Genomic DNA, 13,298 nt, shown 5'->3' on the forward strand with positions numbered 1-13,298 from the left:
GAGTCTTTGGCTATGAAGCATATTCACACGTGTCGAGTGAGAAAAGATCAAAATTAGAGAACAAGGATTTTAAGTGTATCTTCATCAGCTATGGTGTTGGTGTGAAAGACTACAATTTTTGGGATCCAATTGTAGAGTAGGTTCTCTATAGTAGAAGTGTGAGTTGAAACCTTCCATTGTTGATTTGCAGCCAAAGAAGGAAGAGAAATAGAAAAAAGGAGGTAGTTCAAATTCCATGTACTCCAATAATAAATGAACTATGCACCCTAGTTGGACCTGATAATGAGGAGAGCTCAAATAACTATAATTTTTAAAGAAGAACAAGAACATCAACCTTAGTAATTGAGGAGGCCTACCCATGATAGACAATGACCTAATAGATATGGTTATTCACTAGAAAGGTTTGGATATTCTATGTTGGATTCTAATTTCATATTTGCTTTGATTGCTAACATTGATGAGCCTAGGGCTATTAGAGAGGCTATGGGTATGTGTGATGCAAATTCTAGGATGGAAGCCATTAATGAAAAGATGGTTGAATTGAAGAAGAATGTTACATGGGATTTGGTACATTTGCCTGAAGGCCGAAAACCATTTGGATGAAAATGGGTGTTCAAAAAGAAATTAGGTCTAGATGGAAATGTTGAGAAGTACAAGGCATGGTTAGTCGTGGAGGGGCATTCTCAAGTGGAGGGAATTTATTATGGTGAAATATTCTATCCTATAGATAACTTGACATCCATCTGATTCTTGTTATCACTTGCAACAACTTATGACTTGGAAGTCAAGCAAATATATGTGAAGACAAAATTGCTTCATAGTGATTTCGAGGAGGAAATTTACATGTCACAACCAAAGAATTTCATTGAAAAAATTAAAGAGAACCTTGTTTGTAAGTTGAAGAAATATCTATATGGTTTGAAATAGTCTCCTAGAATATGTTGTCAACAATTTGACACCTATGTGTTATCTTTGGGATTCCTAAGATCTAAATCTGACCACTGTGTGTATTATAAATCTAAAAATGGTCACATTCTTATCATAGTCTTGTATGTGGATGATATGTTGTTTATTGGCAATGGTAGAAGAATGTGTTTAGATTTGAAGTCTTAGTTAGCAACATAGTTTGAGATGAAAGATCTAGGTACAATGAGATATATTCTTGGAATTGATATCATCAGAGATAGAGCTAGAAAAAATTCTTTGGATGAGCCAAAGTAAGTATGTTAACTATGTGTTGGAGAGATTCAACATGAAAACTTGCAAGAAGTTAGCACTTGAATCCAATGTTACAGAGGATGAAGCTTTCTATGGACAATTGTCCAAAATATCTTACTAAGATGGAGGACATGTCTAATGTACCTTATGTGAGTGTTGTTGGCAGTCTAATATATGTTATGGTTTGTACTAGGCTAGATATTACCCAAGTAGTGAGAGTTCTTAGTCAATATATGCCTAATCTTGGTAGGGTGCATTGGGATGCAGTTAAGAGAATGTCTAGATATTTGAGGGGTACTTCCGAGTATCCCTTGTATTTTCATGGTTATCCTTCAGGACCTCGATATTCAATTTATATTCATGGATATGTGGATTCAGATTGGGTAGGTGACATTGACAGTAAAAGATCCACGAGTGGATATGTTTTCACAATGTTTGGTGGTGTTATCAGCTGGATGAGTAAGCGACATGATGTAATCAATTTGTGCACTATAGAAGCATAGTACATGGTAGATCCTCATGCTTGTAAAGAAGCCATTTGGATTGAGAGATTATCCTCAGATTTTTTTTTTTGGTGCAGGAGAAATTAGTATCTATTGTGATAGCCAAAGTGCTATTTGTTTAGTGAAGAATCCTACTTTCCATGAAAAAACAAAGTATATTGATGTACAATTTCATTTTGTTTTTGATATGGTAGAAAATGGAAAGGTGAAGATGGATAAAGTTGATACTTTGGCAAATGTTGCAGATGCATTGATGAAGCCAATGAGCACTAAGAAGTTTAGATGGTGTGTCAGTTCTATGGGCCTTGAGGCCTTGAGTAGATGACAGAGTTTTGACTCTTGACAAGCCTTTGACAAGAGAGACAATGTTGGGATTAAGGTGTGTCAACCTTAGAGTCCAAACATGCTTATTTAATTATTTATTTTATTTTTCACCCACTTTGGAAGTCCTAAATTTTAGGGAACTAGTGCCATAGGTTTCTATGTTGAGACTATGACAACTTCTATTATGACTATGATGGTTTCTAGTTTAGTGGAAGAGTCACGAAGAGTTAATTTTTTGGCAGTTTGCATTTATGGTTTGAGTTCACTTTTGACAAGTGGTGTGAGGTTTGGAAGACACCTATTTTGTCATGGAAACTTCAATGTTGTACTTGTAGACATGTAAATCTGACCATCTAGTTAAATAAATATTTAATATTTATTTAATTCATCAATACCACATTCCTCTATTAATTAAATTATATTTAATTAATTTCCCCACTATCATCTATTTGGTTAAATAAACTATTTAATTTATTTAATTAAATTCATATAGCCAATTTCTAGCTTTTAATTAAATAAATCACTTTATTTAATTAAATTGCCTTCCCTTTTTAATTAAATTCACATTTAATTACAAATCCCCTTCCAATTTAAATAAATCAAAATTTTATTTAAATTAGGCAAGTTGTCATCCACTTTTTGGAATAAATCACTTTAAACTAAAAATAAAATCCAAAATTACCTCCCACTTGCATTCTCCTAATAAATCAATTTGCATGAATAATCCTCTTCTAGAGCCTTCTAGATTCTTCTAATCATCCTAATTAGCTTAATTCATCTCTTGAACATTTGCACATTCCTTAAGAGAAGTCACTTCTCAAAAATGCCTCAAAGTCTTTGAAATGCATTGAAGGCTTTATGTCCTCAACAAGTTAACCTTCAAAATCTTCCTAACCATTAATGGTTAATCCAACTTCAACTCATGGTTAGAGACTTTCTCTCTAACTTAACCCTCATTTAACCTAGGGGTTTCATCAAAAGCTCATTGCTTTGACCCTAGTTATCTTAATAACCCTTGCACAAGAGTTTACCCTTTCGGTAAAATCTTTTACCCACTGGTTAATCCTAATTAACCCTAACCACACTCTCCTAGGGTGACCCTCATGTCTTTTCAGACATTTAATGCCTCTTATATCTCCTCTCAAGCCACCTCTTGTTGACAATTGTCACCATTTCATTGGTGAAAATTATAAACATGGATTGAGTAACTTTCAATCCTAGCCCTTGTTAAGATTATTGAATCTTAACCATATATTTCCCTATTTTATCTATAAATAGGACTCACTTTCTTCAATCACTAGATCTAAGTTTTTATGCATCTACTCTATAGTTTAATTACATCAAGCATTTTAGCCTCTCTTTGATAATAGCATTTTAATCATTTAGGAGCATTTTAATATAGCATTTTAATCATGAATCATGTTAGCATAGCTAATTAGTTTCATTATCATATTATTATCTTTATCATAGCTTAAAATCATATCTAAATAAGCTTTATTAGATCTAGAATGCATTGCATATAGATCATTATCATTCACTATCACTCATTCTTGGAGTTGTCATTCCTAAGTCATTTGCTCAATAATCTGAGAGCAACCATTGGCTTGAGGGATCCTGTGAGATAGAGAACAATGAGACACATCTTGGGAAGTTAACTTGTTTATATTAGTTTAAACTAACTTAGTCTTTATACTCAAAAGTTTCAATGGTATGTTAGCTTTTGATCTCAATTTTTCATATTTTGATCACATTAAATCTTGCATATAGTACTTACATTACATTTGGTAAGATGATCATTATGGAAGAGATAGGTGTTCTTGTATCAAAAGTTTCTATGTGCAACATGTCATGGGATTAGCAGGGTGTTGTTTGTGACACAACTTACCTCTTGGGCATTGAAGATGGTTTTGGAAACCATGGGTACATACTTCTTTGTGTTGAGTTCTATTTATATGTTGATGCTCTAGTTGTTTTTGAGTCAAACAAGTTGATTATTGTCTAAGGCATTGTTATGCTACCATAATTGTTCTCGAATTGTCTGTTGTAGCTACTCTTGAAGAGAATTGGCTTTGTGCATTGTATTGTAATTGTTGGTGTTGTTGACCATACAATTGAGTCTATCTTTTGGAGCGTGGGTTTTTTCTTGAAAGGGGTTTCCCTCATATATTTGGTGTTGTGGTTTTATTTATTCAAATATGATTTTATATGTATTTATCTAATCTGCAATAGTTTAAGAGTTTGTAAGAAATTTATGCATCATCTCTCTTGTTATATTTAGCATTTGACAGTGTTATTATGCACTTTGGATTCCTTTTAGTTGTGTATCCAATACTAGATCTTGTGGAAGTACCAGTAGCACCACCAATATTATTAGCAACATCTATGGCTAAGATAGGAGTACACCTAGTCTAAGATCCAATAGTTGTAGCTTATCTACCAATGGAAAAGGAATCTACCAGTAATACCAAGAACAGAGGCATTAGCAAAGCCATAGACTCTATATGCCACTAGCTATTCATTGGTCTCTTCCTTTATGAAGATATTTCATTCACTGAGTGGGAAAATATGTAATTGAACCAAAAACCTATGATTGGAGAGGGACGGGTGCAGGCCATTCCAACTCCACATAATGAGCCCAAGAGAACATGCCTTATCATTGTCTTGAGGCTTTGTCACAAGTATTGGTGTTTTTTAGGTGACTAAACAACCCACATATATAATTCATGTGCACATCTTTAATTATGACATTTATTTCCAACTAAACTATCCTCTTCCATTAGTCATTGGTATATTTCCCAAACCTCGTCCTTGTTTCTTGAGGCATTTTAGGGAAGGGGGACATCCCCTAGTTGTTCCTCTGTCTCCAAAATCGAGGAATTAGGAAACATATAGGGGATGCATGGTCATCCCCAATATGGTCGGGGATGTTTAAGACATACCTCGATCCGTTTCAAGACAACCAAGCATCCCTTAGAGAAAAGTAATTTTGTAAAAAGTTTTAAAAATATTGTTCATAACATTAAAAAAGTTTGTTATATATATATTATGATAGCATTATAACAGTAGTGTAACATGACATCATTTATAACATTAATAATAAATAAATCATGACAACATTATAAAAACAACTAAATTAATCATGACAATATTGACAACAACGATTGTATATATAATTGGTACTAATTTATGAGCCCAATGATTGCCATTGCCGCTTTTGTTGTTTCCCCTGTATTTGTTGGTTCAACAACTATCTCACCTGTTTCTAAATCAAATGGGGATATGGGGAACTACCCTATGAGCCTGCCTTCCTCGGTGGATCCACCTCATGTGCCTACACCTTTGCCTTCACCTTTGGTTGTGGGTGGGTTATTTTCTACTACTAATGATGGTGGTCTAGTTAGGGCTTTTGCGGGTGTTGGGGTCCCCCCTCCCAGACCTTTTTCCACTATTTCTGGGTGGAGCTTTGCTTGTGTGGCTAGGTTTGTAGCTGCTCATCCTCCCAAGGGGAAATCTCGTCCTCTTCCTTGTGCCAAGACCTCCCCTGTTGTGGTTTGTGGCCAAGATATCGTAGAAAGTGATGCTTTCTACCAACTTTGTAGGTTGACCAGATTTACTGGGTTTTGGCCTTCTCTCTTTGATCTACATTGTTGAGTTAGTGATTTTTGGAAGCCTTTGGTTGCTAGTAACATTGAGCTTTTCACTTTGTGCTAAGGGTTTTTTCATTGCTTCCTTTTCTTCTTCTAATGATCATGACTTGGTGTTGGGCAAGTTGTAGGCTTGGGGAGTTAACTCTCTTTTGGTCGAACCCTGGACAACTTTTTTTAACTCTCTGACTAAACCACTCAATATGTGTTCGGTATGGGTTTCCCTTCCCAATCTTCCTCTTCATTTTAGGGAGCATTCTTGTTACGAGGCCATTGTCAACTCTATTAGTCGATTCTTGAAGGTTGATGATTCCACATCCTTTATAAGTCATTCTACTTTGGCTCACATTTTAATCAACATTGACATTTCTATGCCTCTCCTTGCAGACGTGGTTCTTATGTTTGGGGATACACCATGGACTCAATCACTAGATTATGAGGGCCTCCCCTTTTGTTATCATAGATGCTTCTCAACTGGTCTCTTAGCTTTCATTTATTCTCTCTCACTCCATAAAGGTGCTAGTACTTGGCAGAAAGACGCTAGTGCTGATCATTTCATTGTTGAGGCTCCTGATTTGATGACTCCTCCTGGGATGAGGTTGTGTCTTTTACTGCTATTCTAGCCTTTGTTTCCCCCCTAAATACTATTGGTGTGGCCTCCTCAGGCCTTGAGGTTTTTACTTTTGTTGCTCCTATTCCATAGCAACAATTTACTCCTAGTGAGTTTCCTCTAGGTGTTCTACAACTATTTGTTCTAGGTGATGACAAACACTCTGAGGGGATCTCTCCACTTGATCCTACTAAAATTGATGTTACTAATAATAGTAAATTTCCTAGACTATTGTTTATCGTAGGTAAAAAGGTAAGTCTTCACCCCCCGCCAAACTCTTCTGTGTCAAGTTGTGAGTGTTTCTCCCCTCTTGAGTTGGGATCCTAGCTTTCTGCTATTGTTTCCTTGATGGTTTGGTTGACCTTTTAACAATGGCCTGCTGACCTGTTGTTAATGTCTTGTTTCACTTGAGCTTGTATGGGGTTAGCACCCTTTTTTTGTTGCCTTTCTTTTATGTTGCCTACAAGTTGTTTGTATACAAAGTCAACACCCTTGTTTTGTTGCTTTTAATAATAAAAAACAACGATTGTAGTATATAACAGTCAACACCAACAACAATAATTTGGATTTTTGATTTCATTGTTAAAATAATGTCACTAACTTCAAAATTCTTGATATGGTATTAAAGGTGCATTTAGCATAGTCTGGAATAGTTCGGTACTATGTGAGAAGTATAAATAAACAATTTCTTTTTAGAGTGTGGTTGGTATGTAGGCTTCTACAAACATCATTTTAACTTCATCATGTTATTTTATTGTTGTTCATCAACTTTATATATATATCCCTCCATCCACACCCACCCAGAAAGGCCCTTAGATTGTCATCCCCAAAACGTATGCCCTACCATCTCACCGTTCTCATCCCCTTGTGTTGGATGTAGTACCATAAAATAACTCTATCCTCTTCACAACATATGAAAAATCACTATTTTTTCTTTAAGTTTCTTGAAATGTAGTCACTTTAAAACGAGAACAATTTTCATGTGATATTTAAAAGATATTACATAAATTTAATAACATGATGTGAGAGCATGGTCTAATAACTCAAGCTTGGTCAACATGATTTATTGATGAGTGATGATAAGTCCATTGAAAAATATCACAATAAAGTAGTGCAAGAAGGTGAAGAAACAACACTAAAAAAATCAATTGACTCACCTTTGCTCAATTGCTTCACCCAACGACCATCAATGCCACTATTCCACCACTCGAGTGTCACGAACCCTATTTTTCCATAATTATTTAATTAGGAAAATAATGTTTATTTTCCAAATGAAATTGAAATTAAATGAAAATAGAACTCTTAATGAAATAAGGAAGGATATCGAATGTACTAATTTTTATTGTAAAAAATGGGATTGTCATTGCTAATGAGCGATTGAGTGCAAGTGAATGCAGGAACAGGTGAACAATGATGAAGGCGAGATCATGGTTCAGGTAGAGTTGTCTTAGCTCTTGTATTTCGTTAGGATAGATGGAATCTCTCACACACCACATTAGGATTTATATTTGCATTTTGAAAGATGGATGATTTAAATGACCTTATTGAGTGTTTGTTCAAATTGAAATGATGAATTTGGAATGAGTGGTAGATTGATTTAAATAATTACATATGTGCATTGATTGCATGATGTGAGTGGTGTTTGAATTAAATATAAGTTACATGAGTGATTGTGAAATAATATGCTTTATTGTTAAAAGAGATGAAACATGTAAAGGATTCAAAAACAAATATTGACCCTAGGTTTTTATGTTCTTCTTGTTCAGATATGTATAATGTATGGAAAAGCGTACTTATAAGTCTTCTTTCATAAATTTGTCAAATAATTCGATCATGTACTTGTAAATATGTATGTAATTATTGTATATGTATTTATTAAATTAAATTATGTAATGAAAATCTGAAATATATATTAAATTATAGAAAGGGTTTATTAAAGAATTTATTAAACAAAGATTAATGTTTAATATATATATTAATGAAAAAAAAACCATAAATTAAATAGTGGTAATGGCGGGGTTAGTTTAAAGAAAAAAAATATATTAAAACTTAAAGATGGTGGTCGATGGTAACATCGACCACCCCCCTTAATTAAAGGGAGGGGTTGGTATTACCACCGACCACCCCTCCTCCCTTTTAAATATGCTGCAAACCACAACCACTCCTATTAAAGGATACTTCACGTGCATATAGAATACGGTAGTAGGCATAGTTTAGGGGTTTATTTCAGTCATAGTCAACTTTGGTTTCACATCGACCACGTTGCAAGTATAATCGTGATGGCTATTACACGTGAGGTGGCATGAATTAATAAAAGACATGGGTTATCATCCCACGTAAACACCTTGATCGACATGTATAAGTTAGTTTAATTTAACTTTGCATGTTTTAAGGAAATCGTTTTTAGTAAAGTTGACTTAGTAAGAGATAATTATGAATTTAACAACTTTAGTGGTGTGGTGTCATGAAATGGATAATGAATAACTTTACGGGGTGACCACATAGGTGTTCAAATACGATTAGGACTGTTATGATCATGAGTGGTGTCACTTAGAATCAATCCACCTCTAGTAGAGATAGCCCGAAAGTAGGAAAGAGGGTAGACGACTACACTATATATAGACCATTGAGTTGGAAGAGAGGGAGGAAAGATGCAACCAAGGATTAGAGAATGGAATGAAGAAGAGAAAAGTAGTGAGATTTAGATTTGTTTATGATCGAGTTGTAAAAGATCAACCATGATCATCTCAGATTTAGAGTCGAAGTTCAGAGTAAAGTTTATAAATAAAAGAGATAGAAAAGAGTGATAGGAAGGATGAAGTTAGTAGAAGAATCGACAGATGGAGAGCGACAAAGAGTTGTGAACCATCTTGAAAGAGAGTGGGCAAATGTGAAGAGGGAAGCAAGTCCATCACCTCAAGCCAATAACAAGAGCATAAGGAGGTAGGATCTACCTTAATTCTTTGATCATTATGCAAGGATAGTGAGTGAGTCATGAAGTTATATACTGTTTATTAGAATGGAGTTTGATTGAGTCAAGCCATGATTAGAACAAAATTGTTTGAACTCGCTTTTGAATAGTCTTATAAAGAAATGTATTATGAGGTACATATGATAAAATAACTAAGAACATGCGTGGAAGATGTTAAAAGAGTGGTAGGAATTGCATTATAGGTTGCTTTACATATTCTCTAAAGGATGATCTAGTTTGAGACCTATGCAATATACTAATGGAAGAGTTAGAGTCGAAAAAGGAATCATTGTTAATTATTCAGAAATTACGTTCATGTAAATAAAGATACAATAGTGAAATAATTTCTTAAAGTTTGTTGATAAACTTAGTAAAACTCTCATAAATGAGATTACCCAATCCTCTAGAAATTAAGTAAGAGGATAGAGAGAGAAACTTTGAGATTGAACCACGAAGAAGATGAAATAATAGGATAACGACTTATAAATAATGAAGTTATTTTGATATCACAAGGAAAGACTTAGACTTTCAAATTTTGCAAGAAAAATAAAGATGGTTATCGAGTGTCTCATTTGAAAAGTCTTATAGATAGGCGTTTTATGAACTTGTATCATATTAGATTGTCGTTATGGTAAATTAGTGAAGTCGGTGTGTTAAGTTTTAAATAATGAAAAGTCACATATTAGTATTAAACTAAATATGATGTTTTGAGAAAAGAGGTAAATCAACCACGACACTTGGGAAGATAGAGAGAGAGTTTAGACGAGATAAACTTAGAATTCTAAACCATAAGAATGGAATGCATGTTAATGATTATGCTATTTACATGTTTTAATAATTGAATAAAAGAATGTGTACTCATTTTATTTTATTTATATGTAAGATACATACATGTGTTACACCTCCTTAATATTTTTAATCTTGTCTTTAAAATTGCTTGAAAGATAGAAGGAAAAGAATGTTTTCTTTTAAATGTATATTTGATTATCCATAAAATATTGTTTCGTGTCAGATAGGATTGATTGTAATAAAAGATTTACTCTATCAATTTCTATTCAAATGAAAGATTGTCTTCTTAGCATAGTATTTTATCTTGCAAGAAATAGGAAGTTAGAATTGAAAGGTGAAAGATTGTCTTCTGTACGAATCTATTCTAGATTATGTGAACAAAGCTAGATAGACTTGTGTTTGCAGAAAGTTACCTTCCAGGACGAGTGTCGAATGTGGATTATAGAGAGAATAGTTGCTTTTCCAACTATCTATTTTTGCTGTGCATGGCATTATACTCGACCGAATAATCAAATTGAATTAACCATTAAAATAATGGAATTCTTTTATTTTATCCTCTCTACCATATCTTAGATTGATAATGAATGCTTGTTTCTTAAAAAAGTTAGAAAAATGAAAATGCTTGTATCATCTAGGCATGCACCAGATTCCATCTTGCCTTTCGAATTCTTTTGCTAAGCAATTCGTGCAGGGTCGGGTATTCTTGATTGACCAAGAATTTCGGGGAAGCGTAAGCTTCAAGGTTGGGCGGAAAAAGCGCCTGAATCTTGTTCTCGTCTTCATGCTAAAGATTGCATTGGCGATAGCTTGGGTTGTAGATCAACGAACACATCTCACCCTTTACTTTGTATTATTTTGTTATTGAACTTACGACAACTTGAAATGTGTAAGTATTGTATGATTGAGATACTACTTTTATCAATTTATGGAATAAAGAATTTTTATCTTTTACATAAATTTTGTGTTTATTACGATCTTAATGGAATATCAAATGAAATAATGGATATAAAAGTGGAATGAAATAGACTTAGTAACTGATTTATGAGTTTATTTAAGAATAAAGAGTATTTCGGCTCATTATTAAAGTTAGCTTGATTTACGTCTTTACATCGAGTGTCACCTAGCAACCACCAAGGGAAGAGACCCCTCTTCATTTATAATTTTAGAATTGGAGGTCAACTCTATTGGAGCTTTTCTCTTACACCTATTGCTTTTTCTTAACATTTTTTTTTGAAATGGGGTAAAAAAAAATTTACTCCAGACTAGTGCAAACAAATTTCAAATTGGACACTTAATTTTGGTGGATTTTCATGTTTTTCAAAGACATAATTATTTAGGGCTCATTTGGGAATTTTGAAGGGATTCTTGCGCATATGAAATCCCTTTTCAACCCATTTTTTGCTAAGCACATATGTTTTGCGTAGTTTACATTGATTTCCTCTATTTCTTTTTATTTTGTAGTTGGAAAAAGGCATTCAAGTATTATGAAAAGAAAAAAAGATTGATGGTAATAAATACTCACATTGTGAAATTTCTTTTAATAGGAAACCGCTATAATCTAGGAGCATTTTATAAGAGTTGAGAAATAGAACCCCACAATAGCCTGAAGATCTTCTGCAAGCCGAATAACCTGTTACAAGGAGAAGCAATGAAGCAAAATCTGAAGAACAAGAAAAACACAGGAAAAACTATTCTCCAAACAAGAGAGCTCCAATTCACTAGGAAAAAGTATTGTGAAAAGAATAATACAATGAAAAGAAAAAGAAACCTCTAATAGGTCAAGAAACCCTAAAAAGGGAAAACCCTAGGTTTGCACATAATAATTAATTAAAATAATTAATTATATGCACCTAATGTTAGCTTAAGTGTAAAAAGATAATTGGAAACTTAAAGAATTAAACAAATAATGTTTAATTAATCAAGTAAAGACCCAATTACTCTAACACCCCCCCTTAAGCTAGACTTAGGGAGAAGCTAAAACCTAGAACAACTACTAAAAGCATGAAAGATGGGTCCCGACAACAAGGCCTGATCAGGTACCCAAATACAATGAAATCTCTATGAAACAGAGACAAAGGAGAAAACCCAGTGGGAAAAAACTCCTCTCCAAAAAGAGATAAAAGAACATGCTGAAAGAAGAAGAAGGAAGGAAGGCCTCATAAAGACCCCCCAAGGACAACTTCTTTCACCCCAAGCATAGAGCGCAATTGAAGATAGCGCGGCGATGCAAAAAGTTTCGTGAAGATGTCTGTAACCTGCTCAGAAGTGGGAATGTACTCCAAAACGAGAACACCATCCTAAATCAACTGACGGATGAAATGCATATGAAGCTCAATGTGCTTCGTCCGTTGATGCTCTACCGGGTTGCGAGAAATATGAATAGCACTCTGATGGTCACACCAAAGAATAGTGGGACTATCAGGAGGAAAACCAAACTTAGTCATCAACTGTCGAAGCCATAAGATCTCCTGACTAGCGAGCACAATAGAGCGGTACTCAACCTCTGTAGATGATAATGCATGAGCAATCTGCTTCTTGCAAGACCATGTGATAGGACTAGAGCCAAGACAGAAAATAAAGCCGAAAGTATACTTCCGATCAGTGACATCACCAGCCCAATCTGAGTCAGTGTAGCCAACAATGTGAGGTTCCCCTGATGTATAAAGAATGCCATGAGAACTAGTGCCCTGAATGTACCTCAAAATACGTTTGGCAGCTTGCCAATGACTCTCATGAGAATCATAAGAGAATCGAGAGACAAGACCAACCGCAAAGGAAATATTAGGACGGGTGTGAGTCAGGTACAACAAACTACCTACCAACTGCCTGTAAAGTGTAGAATCGACTGAAGGAGTGGGACAAGTTGTGGTCAAAACAACCCCTGACTGAAATGGTGTGGGAGTAGACTTACAATCAAGCATGCCGAAGCGCTAAAGCATGTCAAGAGCATACTTCTTCTGGTAGAGAGAGATCCCATTAGAAGATTGAATCACCTGAAGACCAAGGAAATAGTGCAAGAGATCGAAATCTGTCATCTCAAACTGATCCATCAAAGCACGCTGAATATGCTGAATTATAGAGGATGAGCTACCCGTGATGAGAAGATCATCAACATATAGCACAAGAATCAAAATGTCACCCTCAAGAAGCTGAATGTAGACGGTGTGATCAGAATGACTGCGGGAGAAACCAATGGAGAGCAAGAAAGAGTCCATCTTCTCATACCAAGCCCGAGGGGC

The sequence above is a fragment of the Cryptomeria japonica genome, chromosome 7, assembly GCF_030272615.1.
Source record: "Cryptomeria japonica chromosome 7, Sugi_1.0, whole genome shotgun sequence".
Taxonomy (NCBI): Eukaryota; Viridiplantae; Streptophyta; class Pinopsida; order Cupressales; family Cupressaceae; genus Cryptomeria; species Cryptomeria japonica.